Here is a 19351-nt window from a genome sequence, read left to right on the forward strand (position 1 = left end):
AGTTATTAAGTCTAATTTTGAAGTGACTTTTATAAAGTCAATGAAAAATTAGAAAGAAAAAGTGACTTTGGAAATAAATGACTAAGTGGGTCTTTATTAAAGAGGGGTGAATTAAAAAATAGAAAGTGAGATTTAAATGAGCATTTAATCTCAGCCATTGATCTAAATCTATTTCAGCCATTGGATTTAGAGATCACCCAAAAGTCACTTGGATCACCCAAAAGTCACTTGGAGTTATATTAAAGGAAGAAAAGGTCATTCATTCTTTCATGAGCAGATTGGGAGAAGGAGAGCAAGAGAGCAAGAAAGATTTCTGAGCAAGGAGGAGAAGGAGACAGCAGCTTGGCACACATTCCAAGGCAGCAGTTGAGCAGATTTGTACAGCTGATTCAGCACATAGTGAAAGGCAGATTTTTGCATAAAAATCGAGGAGCAGTTTGCTGATTTTTCTGCACACAAAACGGAGGCCGTACAGCATTTATTGCTGTCCTGTTTGCTGTAATTTCCAGATTGCTGTGAGGCACGGGAAAGGAGATAAGTTGTAAATTTGCTTGCTGATTTTTTGCTGAATAATTCTCACTGTAAAAAGACAATTTTCAGAAATAAAGAAGAGCTCTCAAACTGGTTTTCCCCAAGAGTTGTAGGGGGTTTTTCCAGGGTCAAGTTGACCAAAAATATCAGTGTTTTAATGTGTTTTAATGGCTATTTTTGATTGCTGATTTTTAATTCTGCAATTTCCAGCATTCTGAAAAATTTCCAGAATTTGTGTTTTCAGCGATATTTATTTTTTTCAGTCTGTTAAATGTATGGTTATGGGAATGGGCATTTAACTACATGGGAGAAATAAAGAGAAACTGAAAACCGAGGTGGGAAAACAGAAATTTTTACATGGTATCAGAGCTTGAGTGCTGAAGGGCAGTTTGGAACAGCAAAAGGAAAAATTACAGTTGCTGATTTTTCACTCAAAAAATTCCAGCAAGCTGATTTTTTCATAAACAGCAGTTTTATCTTTACTACAGCAGTGCTATTTTTCAGTTTTAGGACAGCAGGATGTCATTGGGATTGAGGGTGGAGGATAGGTTGGATGGGCATATAAATTACAGCGTTTGGAAGGAGAGAATGCAGAGTATCTTTGAAGAGGCAGAAGTCTGGGATATCATGGTGCATACCGCACAAAACCCTGTTGTTGTGCCCACTGATGTTACTCAGTTGGCTAAGTATAAAAAGAAGAACAATAAGGGTAAAAGGCTGATTCTAGACGGAATCAAAGACCATTGCATTCCTCATGTGAGAGGAAAGAGCAATGCCCATGAGATGTGGACAGCATTGTCCAATCTCTACCAGAGTACCAATGAGAACCGGAAGATGGTCCTGAAGGAGAAGTTGAAGAACATTAAGATGGGTAATGATAGTGCAGCTGGATATCTCACAAAGATTACCAATGTGAGAGATGAGTTGGCAGCGATTGGAGAGGCCATTCCATCCACTGAGTTGGTGCGTATTGCAGTGAATGGCCTCCCCCGTTCATGGTTGAACTTTGCTGATGGGGTTTGTGCACGTGAGACCCTTCCCACATGGGAGAGGTTTTGGGATGATTGTATTCAGACAGAGATCAGGAAAGGACAGCTTGGGGCAGCCAAGCCAGTTGAGCAGGATGAGGACGTAGCACTGGTGGCAGGAGGCAAGAAAGGCAAAGGGAAGAAGCAGGCTTCCACAAGCAGTGGTGGGGGCAAAGGCAAAGGTAAAGGTAAACAGGGAAACACACAGAAGGACTATTCCAAGGTGAAGTGTTGGAATTGTCAAAAGATGGGACACTATGCAGTTGTGTGTCCGGAGAAGAAGAAGAGAAGGGGAAGAACCAGGACGTGGCAGCTTCAGCAGAGATTGAGGACTTTGCAGGTCGTTTTGACCGGGAGTTTGCATTCACTACGTGTGAGTCCTCTAGTGCAGGATCACCTGCCACACAGGTTCAGAGGGAGCATGCTTTTCCCTCGATTAGCGGAGCATCTTCAGGTATCTGGTATGTGGACAGTGGGGCTTCACGTCATATGACAGGAGTCCGTGAGTACTTCTCAGAGCTTTCAGAGAGTGGCACTGATATCGAGATAGTACTCGGTGATGACAGAGTTGTTAGAGCAGTCGGGGTGGGGACAGTGACATTTCAGAGGGAGTCCAAACCTCCCTTGAAGGTGTCAGAGGTTCTTTATGTGCCAGGGATGAGGAAGAACCTCATATCCGTCTCAGCTTTGGAGGACAGAGGATATGAGGTACTGTTCAGGGGAGGACAGGTGTTGATGTATCCCAGGGGCACTCCAGCTGATTCAGCTAGAGTGATAGGTGTACGCCATGCAAAGGTGTACAAGTTTGCATTCCAACCCCTTTTGGCATTGAGCAGTAGTACCGACAGCAGAGCTAGCAGTTCTGAGCTGTGTGAAATTTGGCACCGCAGGATGGGACATATGTATCATGGAGCCTTGAGGACATTGCGGGAGATCACTACAGGTGTGCCAGATTTCAGTACTGATCACTTTGATACTTGCAGAGGTTGTGCGATGGGCAAGTTTGCCAAATCCCCTTTTCCCAGCAGTGACAGCAGAGCGACGGGGATACTTGATTTGATTCATTCCGATGTGAGCGGTCAGATGTCTCATGTTTCCTTGAGTGGATATGAGTACTATGTCTTATTCATTGATGATCACTCCAGGAGGCCCTGGATTTATTTTTTGAAGACCAAGAGTGAGGTCTTCAAGCGGTTTCAGGAGTTCAGAGCTCTTGTGGAGACTCAGACAGGTCGAAAGATCAAGTCTTTGAGGTCGGACAATGGAGGAGAGTACACCCTTGGAGAGTTTGTTGACTATTGTGCGGAGGCAGGCATTAGGAGGGAGTTCACTGTTCCTTACAACCCCCAGCAGAACGGGGTTACGGAGAGGAAGAACAGATCCATCATAGGGGCTGCCAAAGCCATGTTACATGATCAGGGGTTGCCATTGTTCTTGTGGGCAGAGGCCTGCAACACAGCTGTTTACTTGCAGAACAGGAGTCTGCATCGTGCCTTGGGGCACATGACTCCGGAGGAGGCTTTCTCTGGGAAGAAGCCTGATCTTGGTCATCTTCATATCTTTGGATGCATTACATACTCCTATATACCCAAGGAGAAGAGGACCAAACTAGAGCCCACCGCAGAGAAGGGTATCTTTGTGGGCTACAGTGAGACCTCAAAGGCCTTTCGGATTTACATTCCTGCACAGAGGAGAGTTGTTGTCAGACGGGATGTGAAGTTCGAGGAGGACAGGGCCTTTAGGAGGTCACGGGAGTTAGAGTATCTGGATCAGCCAGACCCTCAGCAGCAGTTGAGTCAGTCGCAGGGATCCAGTGGGCAGGGATCAGGAGGATCCGGAGGTACATCTATGAGGATGTCAGGTCCATCAGTGAGCAGTGGCTCGCCGAGCCAGAGGGGTGGTGCTCCGGGCAGCATGCAGAGCAGTTCACAGAGCAGTTCACTAGGGAGTCCACTGATGGACAGTTCACACGGTACCTCAGCTTCTACAGGTTCAGGTGCAGGCAGGAGGACAGCAGACAGACAGTCAGGAGTTCAGGCTACTGATGATGATGAGGAGGAGGAGTTTCATTCTCCAGTGGGAGAAGTGCGCTCAGGGAAGAGGAAGCCCAAGTGGCTTCAGGACACCTTGAGAGATGCCACATCTGTTGCTGAGCCGAAGAGGCCGGTCAGAGAGAGTAGACCACCTGAGAGGTTTTGTAGCTATATGGCGATGGTTACCAGCATCCTTGACTCTGAGCCTTCTAGCTATGAGGAGGCAGCTAGCCAGCAGGTCTGGAGAGAGGCCATGCAGGAGGAGTATTCTTCTATCATGAAGAATGATGTTTGGGAGGTGGTGCCGAGGCCTGAGGGCAAATCCGTGGTTACTTCCAGATGGCTTTACAAGGTAAAGCATGCTGCAGATGGCAGCATTGAGAAATTCAAAGCGAGGTTTGTGGCTAGAGGGTTCTCCCAGGTAGAGGGAGTTGATTATGAGGAGACCTTCGCTCCCATGGCTCGATATACTTCGATCCGCTCCATTATATCGATAGCAGCAGAGATGGGTTGGAAGATCCACCAGATGGATGTGAAGACCGCATTTCTCAATGGCTTCATACAGGAGGAGGTGTACATTGAGCAGCCACAGGGCTTTGAGGTGCATGGGAAGGAGTCCCATGTGTGCAGACTGAAGAAGGCCCTTTATGGCCTGAAGCAAGCTCCCAGAGCTTGGTACTCCAGGATAGATACATACTCGCAGGGGATGGGTTTCACAAAGAGTGAGGTAGATCCGAACCTTTACTTTATTGTGATTGGTGAGGAGCCTCTCATTCTGGTGTTGTATGTGGATGACTTGATCATTACAGGTGCAGAGAGACTCATAGAGCACTGCAAGAGAGATCTTGCGGCGGAGTTTGAGATGAAGGACATCGGCCTGATGCATTACTTTTTGGGTTTGGAGGTGTGGCAGGAGGAGGGGCATTTCTTCCTGGGGCAGGGGAAGTATATTGTGGACATCCTTAGCAGATTCCACATGGAGGATTGTAGACCCATGTCGACACCGATGATCACCAACTGGAAGAAGCTTCATGCTTCGGATTCCGAGTTGGTGGATCCCACATTGTACATGCAGCTGATTGGTTCCTTGATGTATTTGGTCAACACTAGACCAGATATCTGTTTTGCAGTCAACACGATGAGTCAGTTTATGTGTGAGCCTAGGAAGGTTCACTGGGTGGCTGCAAAACACATTTTGCGATACTTGCAGGGGACAGTGGATTATGGTCTGGACTACAGGCAGGGAGATGGAGTGAGATTGGCAGGGTACACTGATTCTGATTGGGCAGGTTGTGCTTCTGATAGGAAGAGCACTTCAGGGTGTTGTTTTGGGTTGGGTTCAACAGTAGTGTCATGGTTCAGCCGGAAGCAGCAGCCAGTAGCACTGAGTTCAGCGGAAGCAGAGTATATGGCAGTCAGTCTAGCTAGTTGTGAGGCTATCTGGCTTCGCAAGATGTTGTTTGGCTTATTTGGTTAGCCGTTGAGACCTTCAGTGATTTACTGTGATAATCAGAGTTGCATTAAACTCACAGAGAATCCAGTATTTCATGACAGGTCAAAGCATATCGGGATCAGATATCATTTCATCAGAGACTATGTTCAGAAGGGAGCTGTGAAGCTTGAGTATATTTCCACTGATGAGCAGGTTGCAGATATTCTTACCAAAGCCTTACCACGGGGCAAGCATGTCTACTTCAGAGACAAGATGGGTGTGGTGAGGAACACCTTCCTCGGTAAGAGGGAGTGTTGAAATTTGGTACCGGAGGACAGGTGGTTCCCTTAGGCTTTGATCTTTGGCCTAGGGAAAAGTGTCCAAAAGAATTTAATTTTTCTCCTAAAGTGACTTTATAATTTTATAAAGTTAAATCTAATTTAAAAGTGACTTTAAGTGATAAAGTTATTAAGTCTAATTTTAAAGTGACTTTTATAAAGTCAATGAACCATTAGAAAGGAAAAGTGACTTTGGAAATAAATGACTAAGTGGGTCTTTATTAAAGTGGGGTGAATTAAAAAATAGAAAGTGAGATTTAAATGAGCATTTAATCTCAGCCATTGATCTAAATCTATTTCAGCCATTGGATTTAGAGATCACCCAAAAGTCACTTGGAGTTATATTAAAGAAGGAAAAGGTCATTCATTCTTTCATGAGCAGATTGGGAGAAGGAGAGCAAGAGAGCAAGAGAGATTTCTGAGCAGGAGGAAAAGGAGACAGCAGCTTGGCACACATTCCAAGGCAGCAGTTGAGCAGATTTGTACAGCTGATTCAGCACATAGTGAAAGGCAGATTTTTGCACAAAAATCGAGGAGCAGTTTGCTGATTTTTCTGCACACAAAACGGAGGCCGTACAGCATTTATTGCTGTCCTGTTTGCTGTAATTTCCAGATTGCTGTGAAGCACGGGAAAGGAGATAAGTTGTAAATTTGCTTGCTGATTTTTTGCTGAATAATTCTCACTGTAAAAAGGCAATTTTCAGAAATAAAGAAGAGCTCTCAAACTGGTTTTCCCCAAGAGTTGTAGGGAGTTTTTCCAGGGTCAAGTTGACCAAAAATATCAGTGTTTTAATGTGTTTTAATGGCTGTTTTTGATTGCTGATTTTTAATTCTGCAATTTCCAACATTCTGAAAAATTTCCAGAATTTGCGTTTTCAGCAATATTTATTTTTTTCAGTCTGTTAAATGTATGGTTATGGGAATGGGCATTTAACTACATGGGAGAAATAAGGAGAAACTGAAAACCGGGGTGGGAAAACAGAAATTTTTACATCGATCCAACGGACATCGCTCATATCGCGCAGATTTCATGCACGAACGTTATCTAACCGAGGGTGCGCGAGAAAGGCAATTTTGCTCTGCTATGTCGCCTGCTGAATGGAATCGCGTGCCTTGGGTCGAATACTGCTTCTAGCCTTTCACCTGCGCGATATACCATTTACTGCTTGGCCAATACAACCCACATGCTTTATTCGAATTTAATGAAAAAGCACTTTATAAAAGGTTTAGCGCTTTAACAAAGGTTTTTACGTTTACCAAAGGCTTTAGCGCATAACAAAGGTTTTAGCGCTTTAACAAAGCTTTTGCGCTTAAGGCTAATATGCACCTTTTTAACCCTTTAACCCTTTGTTATTTACCTTTGGTCTTTAACCTTGGTTCTTGACTGTGGTTAAAGTCTTGGATCATTTTCTAATCAGTATGAGAGGATTGATAGCTATCTTATGAAGTTGGGATTCACGAGGAGCTATGTGGATCCCAACCTATACTTCAAGGTTGAAAAGAACATGCCTCTCATTTTGGTCCTTTATGTTGATGATCTCTTTCTGACTGGTGTGAAACATCTCATTTATCAATGCAAGAGGGAGTTCACTTTTGAGTTCGAGATGAAGAAACTAGGACTGATGCACTAGTTCCTAGGCCTGGAGCTTTGGCAAAAGCTAGGCAAGATTTTCCTTTTTGAAGGAAAATACATTATGAAGCTACTAGAGAGATGTGGGATGGTGGTTTACAAATTTGTGTCTATTCCGATGGAACTCAACTTCAAGAAGCTATGTGGAAGTGCTAATGGGCCTAAATTGGCAATCCCTTCCGAATATCGACAATTTGTGGGGCCCTGATGTTCTTCGTAAACTCTCGACCGAACATATGCCTCGTTGTGAATATGTTGAGTCAATTTATGGTTGAGCCTCATCACATACATTGGATTGTTGCTAAGAATCTCTAAAGATATCTCCATGGCACAATCGACTATGCACTGAAATACACTATCGGGAATTAGAGGCTACACGGATATACTGATGTTGACTGGGCTGGTAGTGTGGTGGATAGAAAAAGCTCATGAATATGTTGCTTCTCTTAAGGGTCTGCTTTGATTTCTTGGATGAGCCGAAAGCAGAAACTGGTTGCTTTAAGCACCATCAAGGCCGAATACATTGCAACTAGTATGGCCTGTTGTGAAGTTGTCTGGTTGAGGAAGCTCTTTAGTGAGCTATTTGAGCATGTGTTGGATACCACCGTGATCTATTGCGACAACCAGAGTGGGATTCACCTTACAGAGAATCTCGTGTTCCACGACCGCTCCAAGCACATTGATATTAGGTACCACTTTATTGGGGATATGGTACAACGAGGAGCAATAAGGTTCCAACACGTTAAAACTGATGAGCAGATTGTCGACATTTTCACAAATCCCTTGGGGAAGGCCAAATTCTTAGCCTTCTGAGAGACTCGGAGTGGTCGAAAGACTCTCTCATGAGGATCCCATTTGAGTTGAACATTGAGCTCTGGAAGCTCCTGGGGGTTTGGGGTACTTCTTGGAGCTATGAGCGACCATAGGGTGAGGGGTTCACCCTCCCCTATAGGTGTGTTGTCTACAGGGTGAGTGGTTCACCTTCCCCTGTGATACCCCATGATGGTTGACATGTGTGTAGAGTGAGTGGTTCACCTTACCCTATGATTAATAACACATGTATGCAAGGTGAGTGGTTCACCTTCCCCTACGATTGATGATATATGCACAGGATGAGTGGTTCACCTTCTCCTATGGCATATGAGCAACATGAGTGGTTCACCTTTTCCTGCGAATGCCCCAACATACATATGGCCAATGAGTTCGGGACTCATGGGAAGTACCTCTCATATGGCCAATGAGTTGGGAAAAGAGGATAGGGACCATAGCACTTCAAAGGGATGCATCGTGTACTGTTGTACTTCCTATGTCTAGGATGCATGGTGTTCAACAACTTGATTTGGGATCAAGTCTGATTGGGGTTCTACCCTTGGACTGACTTTTGTTAGTGGAGAGTGGTAAAGTCTTATGTCTCACTCTCAATCAATTCTTCTTCATTATCTATATCAGGGTTCAGCGGAGTTAAGAAGAGATACAGAGATGGTACATGGCGATAGGATGACATGATGATCAATGATGATGGATGGATTGGCAAGTGTAATTCTCCCTAGTTGAGAGGGAGTGTTAAAATTGGGACCTAGGGCCAAATTCCACTTTGGACAGCTCATTTCATGGAGATGATTGCATTCTATCAATTCTTCTTCATTATCTATTTGAGTCTTCAACGTAGTTGAGACGAGATGCAGAGATGGTACATGGCGATAGGAAGACATGATGATCGATGATGATGGATGGATTGGCAAGGGTAATTCTCCTTAGTTGAGAGGGAGTGTTAAAATTGGGACCTAGGACCAAATTCCACTTTGGACAGCTCATTTGATGGAGATGATTGTATTGAATTCCTATTTTTGAGAGGACCAAAATCAACTTAAAGATCATCAAATTTGGACAAGGGAAAATATGTTTTTGAGGTCAAGCCCACACGTGCAAAGTGTTAAGGTCGGCCACATGGGGGTCTAACATCTTGTCATACTTACAAGAACCTCCCACTCCAAAGCTTAATAAATTTATGATCTAGCTTAGGTTGACAATTGCGGAATTAAGGACTTGAAATAGGTGTATGTCCTTGTTTATATTGTTTAAGTGCTTATTTGCTTATGCTAACATTAAAGACAAATAACAGTAAAATGCAGCAAATAGACAATCATACATAACAACAATATAATATAGGAGTTCACCCTGATATCATGGGCTACGTCTCCTTCAGCTCTGGCAACTTGACTAGGCTCTTTGGGATTATGGTAAAACTTCTTTTACAAGTTCCACACTCAACTCCAATGGTTTACAACTGAAACAATGGGCTTACAATACCATCTTATCCCTGTCTTACTTTGCAAGCAGATCTAGGCTTCTTTGGACTAGATTCCTTCAATTAGTACACTGAGCTGAATTGAGCTTCTAGATGGCACTAACTCCCTTAGAATTCTGCTTTATAATTCTTCAAATGCTTCTGAAAATCCTTTCAATGGATTCAGAAGGTCCTTTACAGTCAGAATTGACTATTGGATCACTAAGAATGAGCTTTGGTAGCTCCTGCGGCTGCCTCCAACCTCTAGTGGCTCTGAACTCCAAAATCAATCTTCTTGGATGGAATTCTCCATGAAGATGACTTCTTCAACTTTTATGGATCATTCCATGAGCTTCAGAAGGCTCTATTTAGTTTAGAGAGCCTCTTGTTTCATTCTCGGGCTCTACCTCTATCTCTCGGGCTCTGCCTCTATTTCTCTAGAAAAATTTTGTTTCCCTTTGGAATCCTCCAGCTCCCTGTAAACTACTGTCTCTACTTTTATTTGATATCTTTAACCAAATTTAGCAACTACCACTGACTTCCACTAAACTTAGCACATTTGCTAAACTTTAGCCATTCCGCCAAGTTGACCGTCAGAGGTAGTCGTTTAGCTTTACCGCAATTGTTGGGCGCACATATGTGCAATATAACCCCAACGGTTAGCCATTGATCTTTTGTGGTCGGGTTCATCCTTAACCGTCATTCTATCCCGTCATCTAACGGTTGTCGCGTCGTCCGATGGCCAACTTGCCCGGACAATCTCCGCCGTAGATGTGGCCCCGCTTGATCCAACAGACATCGCTCATATCGCGCAGATTTCATGCATGAATGTTATTTAACCGAGGGCGCACGAAAAAAGCAATTTTGCTCTGCTACGTGTAGCCTGCTGAATGGAATCGCGTGCCTTGGGTCGAATACTGCTTCTAGCCTTTCACCCGCGCGATATACCATTTACTGCTTGACCAATACAACCCATGTACTTTATTCGGATTTAATGAAAAAGCACTTTATAAAAGGTTTAGCGCTTAAACAAAGGTTTTTACGCTTACCAAAGGCTTTAGTGCACAACATAGGTTTTAGCGCTTTAACAAAGCTTTTGCGCTTCAGGCTAATATGCACCTTTTTAACCCTTTAACCCTTTGTTATTTACCTTTGGCCTTTAACCTTGGTTATTGACTGTGGTTGAACTACTGGATCATTTTCTAATCAGTATGAGAGGATTGATAGCTATCTTATGAAGTTGGGATTCACGAGGAGCTATGTGGATCCCAACCTATACTTTAAGGTTGAAAAGAACATGCCTCTCATTTTGGTCCTTTATGTTGATGATCTCTTTCTGACTGGTGTGAACCATCTCATTTATCAATGCAAGAAGGAGTTCACTTTTGAGTTCGAGATGAAAAAACTAAGACTGATGCACTAGTTCTTAGGCCCAGAGGTTTGGCAAAAGCTAGGCAAGATTTTCCTTTCTGAAGGAAAATACATTATGAAGCTACTAGAGAGATGTGGGATGGTGGTTTGCAAATTTGTGTCTACTCCGATGGAACTCAACTTCAAGAAGCTATGTGGAAGTGCTAATGGGCCTAAATTGGCAATCCCTTCCAATATCAACAATTTGTGGGGGCCTGATGTTCTTCATAAACTCTCGACCAAACATATGCCTCGTTGTGAATACGTTGAGTCAATTTATGGTTGAGCCTCATCACATACATTGGATTGTTGCTAAGAATATCTAAAGATATCTCCGTGGCACAATCGACTATGGGCTGAAATACACTATCGGGAATTAGAGGCTACACGGATATACTGATGTTGACTAGGCTGACAGTGTAGTGGATAGAAAAAGCTCATGAATATGTTGCTTCTCTTAAGGGTCTGCTTTGATTTCTTGGACCGCTCCAAGCACAATGATATTAGGTACCACTTTATTTGGGATATGGTACAACGATGAGCAATAAGGCTCCAACACATTAAAATTGATGAGCAGATTGTCGACATTTTCACAAATCCCTTTGGGAAGGCCAAATTCTTAGCCTTTTGAGAGACTCGGAGTCGTGGAAAGACTCCCCCATGAGGATCCCATTTGAGTTGAACATTGAGCTCTGGAATCTCCTGGGGGTTTGATGTACTTCTTGGAGGTATGAGCGACCATAAGGTGAGGGGTTCACCCTCCCCTATAGGTGTATTGTGTACAGGGTGAGTGGTTCACCTTCTCTTGTGATACCCCATGAAGGTTGACATGTGTGTAGGGTGAGTGGTTCACCTTACCCTACGATTAATAACACATGTATGCAAGGTGAGTGGTTCACCTTCCCCTACGATTGATGATATATGCATAGGATGAGTGGTTCACCTTCTCCTATGGCATATGAGCAACATGAGTGGTTCACCTTCTCCTGTGAATGCCCCAGCATACATCTGGCCAATGAGTTCGGGACTCATGGGAAGTACCTCTCATCTAGCCAATGAGTTGGGAAAAGAGAATAGGGACCATAACACTTCAAATGGATGCATTGTGTACTGTTGTACTCCCTATGTCTAGGATGCATGGTGTTCAACAACTTGATTTGGGATCAAATCTGATTGGGGTTCTACCCTTGGACTAACTTTTGTTAGTGGAGAGTGGTAAGGTCTTATGTCTCACTCTCGATCAATTCTTCTTTATTATCTATTTTAGTGTTCAACGGAGTTGAACCGAGATACAAATATGGTACATGGCGATAGGATGACATGATTATCAATGATGATGGATGGATTAGCAAGTGTAATTCTCCCTAGTTGAGAGGGAGTGTTAAAATTGGGACCTAGGGCCAAATTCCACTTTGGACAGCTCATTTGATGGAGATGATTGCATTTTATCAATTCTCCTTCATTATCTATATGAGTGTTTAGCGGAATTGAGACGAGATACAGAGATGGTACATGACGATAGGAAGACATGATGATCGATGATGATGGATGGATTGGCAAGTCTAATTCTCCTTAGTTGAGAGAGAGTGTTAAAATTGGGACCTAGGGCCAAATTCCACTTTGGGCAGCTCATTTGATGGAGATGATGGTATTGAATTCCTATTTTCGATAGGACCAAAATCAACTTAAAGATCATCAAATTTGGACAAGGGAAAATATGTTTTTGAGGTCAAGCCCACACATGTGCAAAGTGTCAAGGTCGGCCACTTCATGTTATGAAACCAGCTCACAAAAGATAGAAAAGATAGATCAACACATTAGAATTCAGCCTCTTCGAGGGGGAAACCTCCTTTACATTACACAAATGAATGATTCTTTGATGATTCAAATGACAAAACCTCCTTTCTATATATAGGAGTCTAAGGAGTCACAATATAACCCAGCCGACCTAACAATAATAATATAAAGGCACAAAAATAACAATAGAGAGATTCTATGGGGCACAGTAATAACAATATGGGGACAATAGGGGCACAACAATATTAATAAGGGATACAACTACAATAGTAATGGGGTAATCACTAGTATTATAGGGACCTAACATGCGCCTCTCCTTCCAAAAAGTGTTGTCCTCAACGCTTGAGTAGTTCTTGATGCTTCTGTATAAAATTCTCATCCTCTCATGTGGAATCTTCAGCGAATAAGTTCTTCCACTTGATAGGATACTCCGAAATTAATCGATTTCGTAGCTGTCGAGTTCTTGTTTCTGTGACTGCTTCCGGTTCCAATATAATTTTTCCTTCCTCGTCAAGTTCTGGCAATATTGTTTGAACTGGGAGCTTGTCGCCTATAACCCTCTTTAAACATGAAACATGGAAAACTGGGTGCACTCGAAAAGCTGCAGGAAGTTCAAATTTGTATGCCATAGTACCAATATTTTGCAACACCTTGTACGGACCATAATACTTTGTTGATAATTTATTATCCTTCTTAGCTTGCTTGAGGGACATTTGTTTATGTGGTTGTAGCTGTAGGAATACCCAATCACCTACATCAAAATTTCTTTTGCTACAATATTGATCTGCCTGTTGTTTCATTCTATTCTGCGCCAACACGAGGTTATCCTTTAAGAGTTGGAGGACTTGTTGTTGATGCTCGATGTGATGTTCCATTGCTTGAACCTTAGAATTTTCTCTTAAATATGATTTGATGGATGGTGGTTAATATCCATAAAGTGCCCTAAATGGAGTCATTTTTGTTGTTGTATGGAAGGAAGTGTTATACCACCATTCAGCCAGAGGCAACCATTTGATCCATTGTGTTTGTTTATCAGATACAAAGCAACGAAGATATCCTTCCAAACATTTGTTTACTATCTCAGTTTGCCCTTCAGATTGAGGATGATAAGATGAGCTATGAGCTAATTGAGTACCAAGACAAGAAAATAATTTTGTCCAAAACTTTCCAGTGAAAATGGGATCTCTGTCACTTACAATAATCTTTGGGTTTCAATGTAGCTTTTGAATTGTTTCCATAAATGCAGTAGAAACTGTATTGGCTTTAAATGGATGTGATATTGCACAAAAGTGTGCATACTTGGTAAGTCTGTCAACTACCACCATGATGACACTCTTTCCCTCAGACTTGGGTAAACCTGTGATAAAATCCATTGAAACCTCCTCCCAACGTTGGTTTGGAATGGATAAAGGTTGTAATAGACCGAGGTCTTAATTGTTTCAACTTTATTTTGTTGGCAAACCAAACATTCCGCCACAAACTTTTGAATATTCGATTTAAGGCCATCCCAAAAAAAATCCTTCTTAACCCTATGGTAAGTTTTTAAAAATCCTGAGTGCCCTCCTAAGGGAGAAGTGTGCAATTCCATAAGAATCTTTCGTTTGAGTTGGGAATTCTTACAGAGGTATAAGCAATCTTTGTACCATAACGAATCATTTTGCCAGCTAAATGTATCAGATGTACAGGAATCTTGTTGTAACTTTCGAATAAATGCCCACACTTCTTTATCATTCTTCCATTCCTCTCTTGCTTCATTTATCCAATCTGATTGGATAATAGAAATGGCGCACAACAATGCTTCCACATCCTCATCCTTTCTTGAGAGTGCATTTGCCACCACATTTTGCTTCCCTTTTTTGTAGACGATTTCAAAGTCATAGCCCAACATCTTTGTGACCCACTTTTGTTGCTCTTCAGAGGATAATCTTTATTCTAAAAAGTATTCAAGGCTATCATGATCTGTTTTTACCTTCCCATTAGGCAGGGTCGCCATTTCTTAAGTGCATGTAATATTGCCAACCTTCTCTTCTCATAAATAACTTTGTGTAAAAACTTTCCCTTGATTGGATGACTTTCAAAAGCAATGGGTCTTTCATCTTGCATTAAAACAGCACCAATTCCATTTCCTGAAGCATCACATTCCACAACAAAGGTTTTTGTGAAGTCCGGTGTAGCTAAGACCTGTGCTTGGCACATTACCTCTTTAAGATGTTCGAAAGTCTTTGTTGCTTCTGGAGTCCATGAAAATGCATCTTTCTTCAATAATGTTGTTAGAGGTGCTGCTATTCTCCCATAATTCTTAACAAACTTGCGATGATACCCTGTCAACCCGAGAAATCCTCGCAGATGCTTTATGGATGTGGGGATTTTCCATTCCTTAATGGCTTTAATTTTGCTAGGGTCTACCTTAACTCCTTCATGAGATACAATATGACCCAGATATTCCACCTCTTGTACTCCAAAGAAACATTTGGATCTTTTTGCATATAATTGTTTCTCCTCCAATAGTTGTAGCACCCTGTCAACATGTTCAACATGATCCTTCCAAGACTTGTTGTAGATTAGTATATCATCAAAAAATACTAACACAAATTTTCTAAGAAAGGGTTTGAAAATGGAATTCATTAAACCTTAAAATGTAGACAGTACATTGGTAAGGCCAAAAGGCATGACCAAAAATTCATAATGACCTTCATGAGTTCTAAATGTTGCTTTCAGAATGTCTTCAGTCTTCATTCTGATTTGATTATATCTTGAACGAAGATCCAACTTGGTGAAGTAAATTGATCCATGCAATTCATGCAGTAATTCATCAATGACAGGAATAGGAAACTTATTTTTAATAGTGAGCTTGTTGAGATCCCTATAATCCGGACACATGCGCCATGATCCATCCTTCTTGTGCACCAATACCACTGGAGCAAAGAAAGAACTTTGACTAGGTTGAATTATACCCACCTCTAGCATTTCTGCAACCATATGTTCGATTTCACTCTTTTGGGCATAGGGATATCTGTACGGCCTGATGTTTGGAGGAACACTTCCTGGAATCAGATGAATAACATGATCATGATCGCGAATAGGTGGGAGACCTTTGGGAGTCTCAAATACCTTGGAATGATTGTCCAAGACTTTTTGGAGATCTAGAGAAATAGATGATTTTGATGTAGAAACATCTAGCGAACATAATTGTGCTTACACCTCTTTGTTCCTTTTTTAGAAGCTTTATCATACCGTTAGCACTGATTATCTTTCCCGGTTTCCCTGTAATACCCCTTAATTCAACTTCATTTCCTTCCGCAGAAAATTTCATGAGAAGTTCTTGAAAATTAAAAGCTATTGTACCCAAGAATTGTAGCCATTGGACTCCTAGTACAACATCAGCACCTCCCATTGGAATGGAAAGCATTGCGCTAGTCAATACATATTCTCCCATGGATAGCTTGATATTATGGCACTTTCCAGAGCAATTTATCGTTCCTCCATTTGCAACCATCACTTGACACTCTGGTGCTGGATATAGGAAGCAATTCAATTATTTTGCTATCTTACAATGAATAAAATTGTGGGTACTTCCTGAATCAATCAACACTATTACCTTTTTCTTCTTGATTTGTCCTTCTATCTTAATGGTATGAGGAGTGGTAATTCCAGCCAATGCATTACAAGATATGGTCGGATTCATTTCTTCTTTCTCTAGGCTTTGTTCCTGAAGTATATCCTATTCTTTTGACCTTTCTTGCTCATTTTCTTCTTCTTCTTCACAATCTATGCAGAATAATTTATTCTCAGCACACTTATGACCTTTAGTGTATTTTCTATCACAACTGTAACAAAGCCCTTTTGCTCTTTTTTCTTCCAATTGTTGTGGTGTCAACCTTATAGGTTGTGGAAGGCTAGAGGCAACAACACTTCCATCTTTATAGTTGTAAGTGGTATGTTTCCTAGTTGCCATAAGTTTGCTTTCCATTTTTCTTGCTAACCTGAATGCCTTCTCTAATGAATCAAGTTCCCAAAGGCGAACATCATGTTGGATATTATCCTTTAAAGTCCCTATGAACACATCAATCCTATGCTCCTTTGGAATATTTTTTACCCTTATGTTCAATTTTTGGAACTCCTCAATGTGCTCCATTATTGAACCCTTTTGTTTGAGACTTACCAATTGGCTAAAAAAAATGTTGTTTTTTGTATCCTCGTAATGTGCTGTCAATTCTTCCATAAAAATTGCCCAAGTGATAATATGTTTACGAGAGCAAAGCCATTGATACCATACAAACTGATTTGGTTCCAAATATAAAGTTGCAATACGTACCTTTTGTGTGTTTTACACATTATTGAGATCGAAAAATTGCTCCATCTGTAATATCCATGTTGAGGGATACTTGCCATCAAACTTCCTCATATTGATTTTTGGAATATGGTGGGTCTTCAATCCAACATTAGAGTCTATCAAAACATGATTAACATTTCTTTTGTTCTCATCATGAGTTTTCTTTACTACCCTTTCACCATTAATAAGTATTTCTTGTAGAAAATTTGTCAAATCGGTCTTCAAATCGTCCATCTTAGCTTCCACGTCATTCATCTTAGCTTCTACATCTTTCTTTAAACCATCCATCTTAGATTTTGTTACTTTTTGTGCAAGTGACATTTGTTGCACTTGGTCTCGTAATTTTGATATATCATGTTGCATTTCTTCCTCTTCTTCATAAGTCATGCTAGAGCTTTCAGGTTGCTTACTAGGTGTTTGCATTTTCTTTCATCGGGGCATCAGTTACCGATAATAATGCTCTACTATGCCTTTTGAATTCCTTCAAAATAAATTTTCAAACCAAGCTTAAGCAAAAATTTAAAAAAATCTACACACATTGTTTCACTTTGTAGGAGCTCGATATTTCCTCTGATGTATCTCTGTAATTTCGGATCATCCATTTTTGAAATTGCGACCTGCAGTAGCCCTCTTTGTCCTCTTTCCAATGCCACCAGTCTGATCGAATTTAGATTCTCCAAGGCAAAGTTATGCACAATCTCCCAAGATGACCTGATTATAGACCTTTTCAGAAGAGTGAACTTGTAGGAAGTGTCTCGTGTCACTGTTTCGACCTTAGGATCTGAAAAATATACACATGAAACTACAGAGCGTCCTCTTTCTCTAACTTCTTACAAAATTTCAATTTGATGCTCAAAACAAAAGTTATGACTATTTTCCCCAGGTCACCTGTTTGGAATATAATTCGGGAGTCTACAAAAATGCCAACTTCCTTAGATCATATCTCCGCAAATATAGCGCGAAAAGCTCTGAAATTCGGACCTGCGGTTCAGAACGATTTCAGCGCAAATGGGTTTTTTTAACGTCGCAAAAAAAAAGTTATAGCGCAAATGCCACGATGACCTGTTTGGAGCAGCGAAACCTTAGAATTCAAAGCTTCAATACCAAATGTTATGAAACCAGCGCACAAAAGATAGAAAAGATAGATCAATGCCTTAGAATTCAGCTTCTTCGAAGGGGCAACCTCCTTTACATTACACAAATGAATGATTCTTTGATGATTCAAATGACAAAACCTCCTTTCTATATATAGGAGTATAAGGAGTCACAATATAACCCAGTCGACCTAACAATAATAATATAAAGGCACAAAAATAACAATAGAGTGATTCTATGGGGCATAGTAATAACAATATGGGGACAATAGGGGCACAACAATATTAATAAGGGATACAACTACAATAGTAATGGGGTAATCACTAGTATTATAGAGACCTAACACATCATCATGTAGGCTCATGAAGCCCGATGGACATGTCACTTCACCCTCAACAACTTGTATAAAGACAAGTGACATCCAACCTCATTTGGCACCTCACTCACTCAAACATTCTTCTCTCGCCTCTTCTCATTGGTTCATACAGCGATTGGGCATAACTTCTCACTCACACATGTGGCCAGGAGAACGAATTTCAGACAGAAGACAAGGCCAAAAATTTCAGAAGTTGACTGAAGTTTGACCAATGTTGACCAAGGACTGTTTGACCAAGTTTGACTGTGATTTTGGAGGGTTTGAGTCTATTTGACCAAGCTGCATTTATTGGCACAAAAACCAAGATTTTATGGATTATTTCATTTGCGTTGACCACAAGCTTGTTTTGTCGCAGAATTGACTTCAGTTGACCAAGTTTGACTGCTTTTTGGATAACTATTTTGACTGTTATTTGACTAGTTAAGGAGGCTGAGTTTCACTTCCTTTGATTGAGCTTCAAAGGGGAAGTTTTGTTGTTGCATTGACCATCCTTAACATTCTGGTTAGGGCTGAATTTGACTGCAGATTTGACAAGGTTGTTTTGAATTTGATTTGGCAAGTCAATTTTGACTTTTTGTACTCTCTTTGTTGAACATTTGATATAATAATAAAAAGAATTGATCAAAAGGTTTTCCCCACATTAGGGTTTTTCCCTGGCATTCCATCAAATTTGGTGTTCTCTTTGTCTTGGCTTGTCTTCTGCATTTTATTGTTCATGTTCTATCTACAGTTATTGTCAATGTGATTTATGGTTAATGCGATTGCTATTAGAAAACTAAATTGAAAACTGTCATTGGGCTGCTAAAGGAACATTGAAGTAATTGTGCTAAGCAAAAATCATACCATTGTTAACTAAAATTAACAAAAAAACCCTAGGAAAACAAGTAGAATCATAATGATGCATTGGGTTACAAGCCAACCAACTAGCATAGACATAAATCAAATGATTTTCCCACATGTGTGAGCCGCAAGGCCTAGAAAGCCTGAAGACATCAATGCGTTGAGCTCCATGTGGCATGCGTTGAGGCTCTAGGGTGCCATGAGTGGTGAAGAAACCTCAA

General features: G+C 41.2%; 1 protein-coding gene across 1 annotated transcript in view; it reads left to right on the forward strand.

Annotated features, from left to right (window-relative positions):
• Positions 1 to 19351, forward strand: part of LOC149232744 (uncharacterized) — a 112469-nt gene that overhangs the window by 70092 nt on the left and 23026 nt on the right. The gene's annotated exons all lie outside the window — the stretch shown is intronic.

The sequence above is a fragment of the Pinus tabuliformis genome, chromosome J (assembly GCF_031772625.1).
Source record: "Pinus tabuliformis cultivar Carrire ecotype Pingquan chromosome J, CPIR1, whole genome shotgun sequence".
NCBI lineage: Eukaryota > Viridiplantae > Streptophyta > Pinopsida > Pinales > Pinaceae > Pinus > Pinus tabuliformis.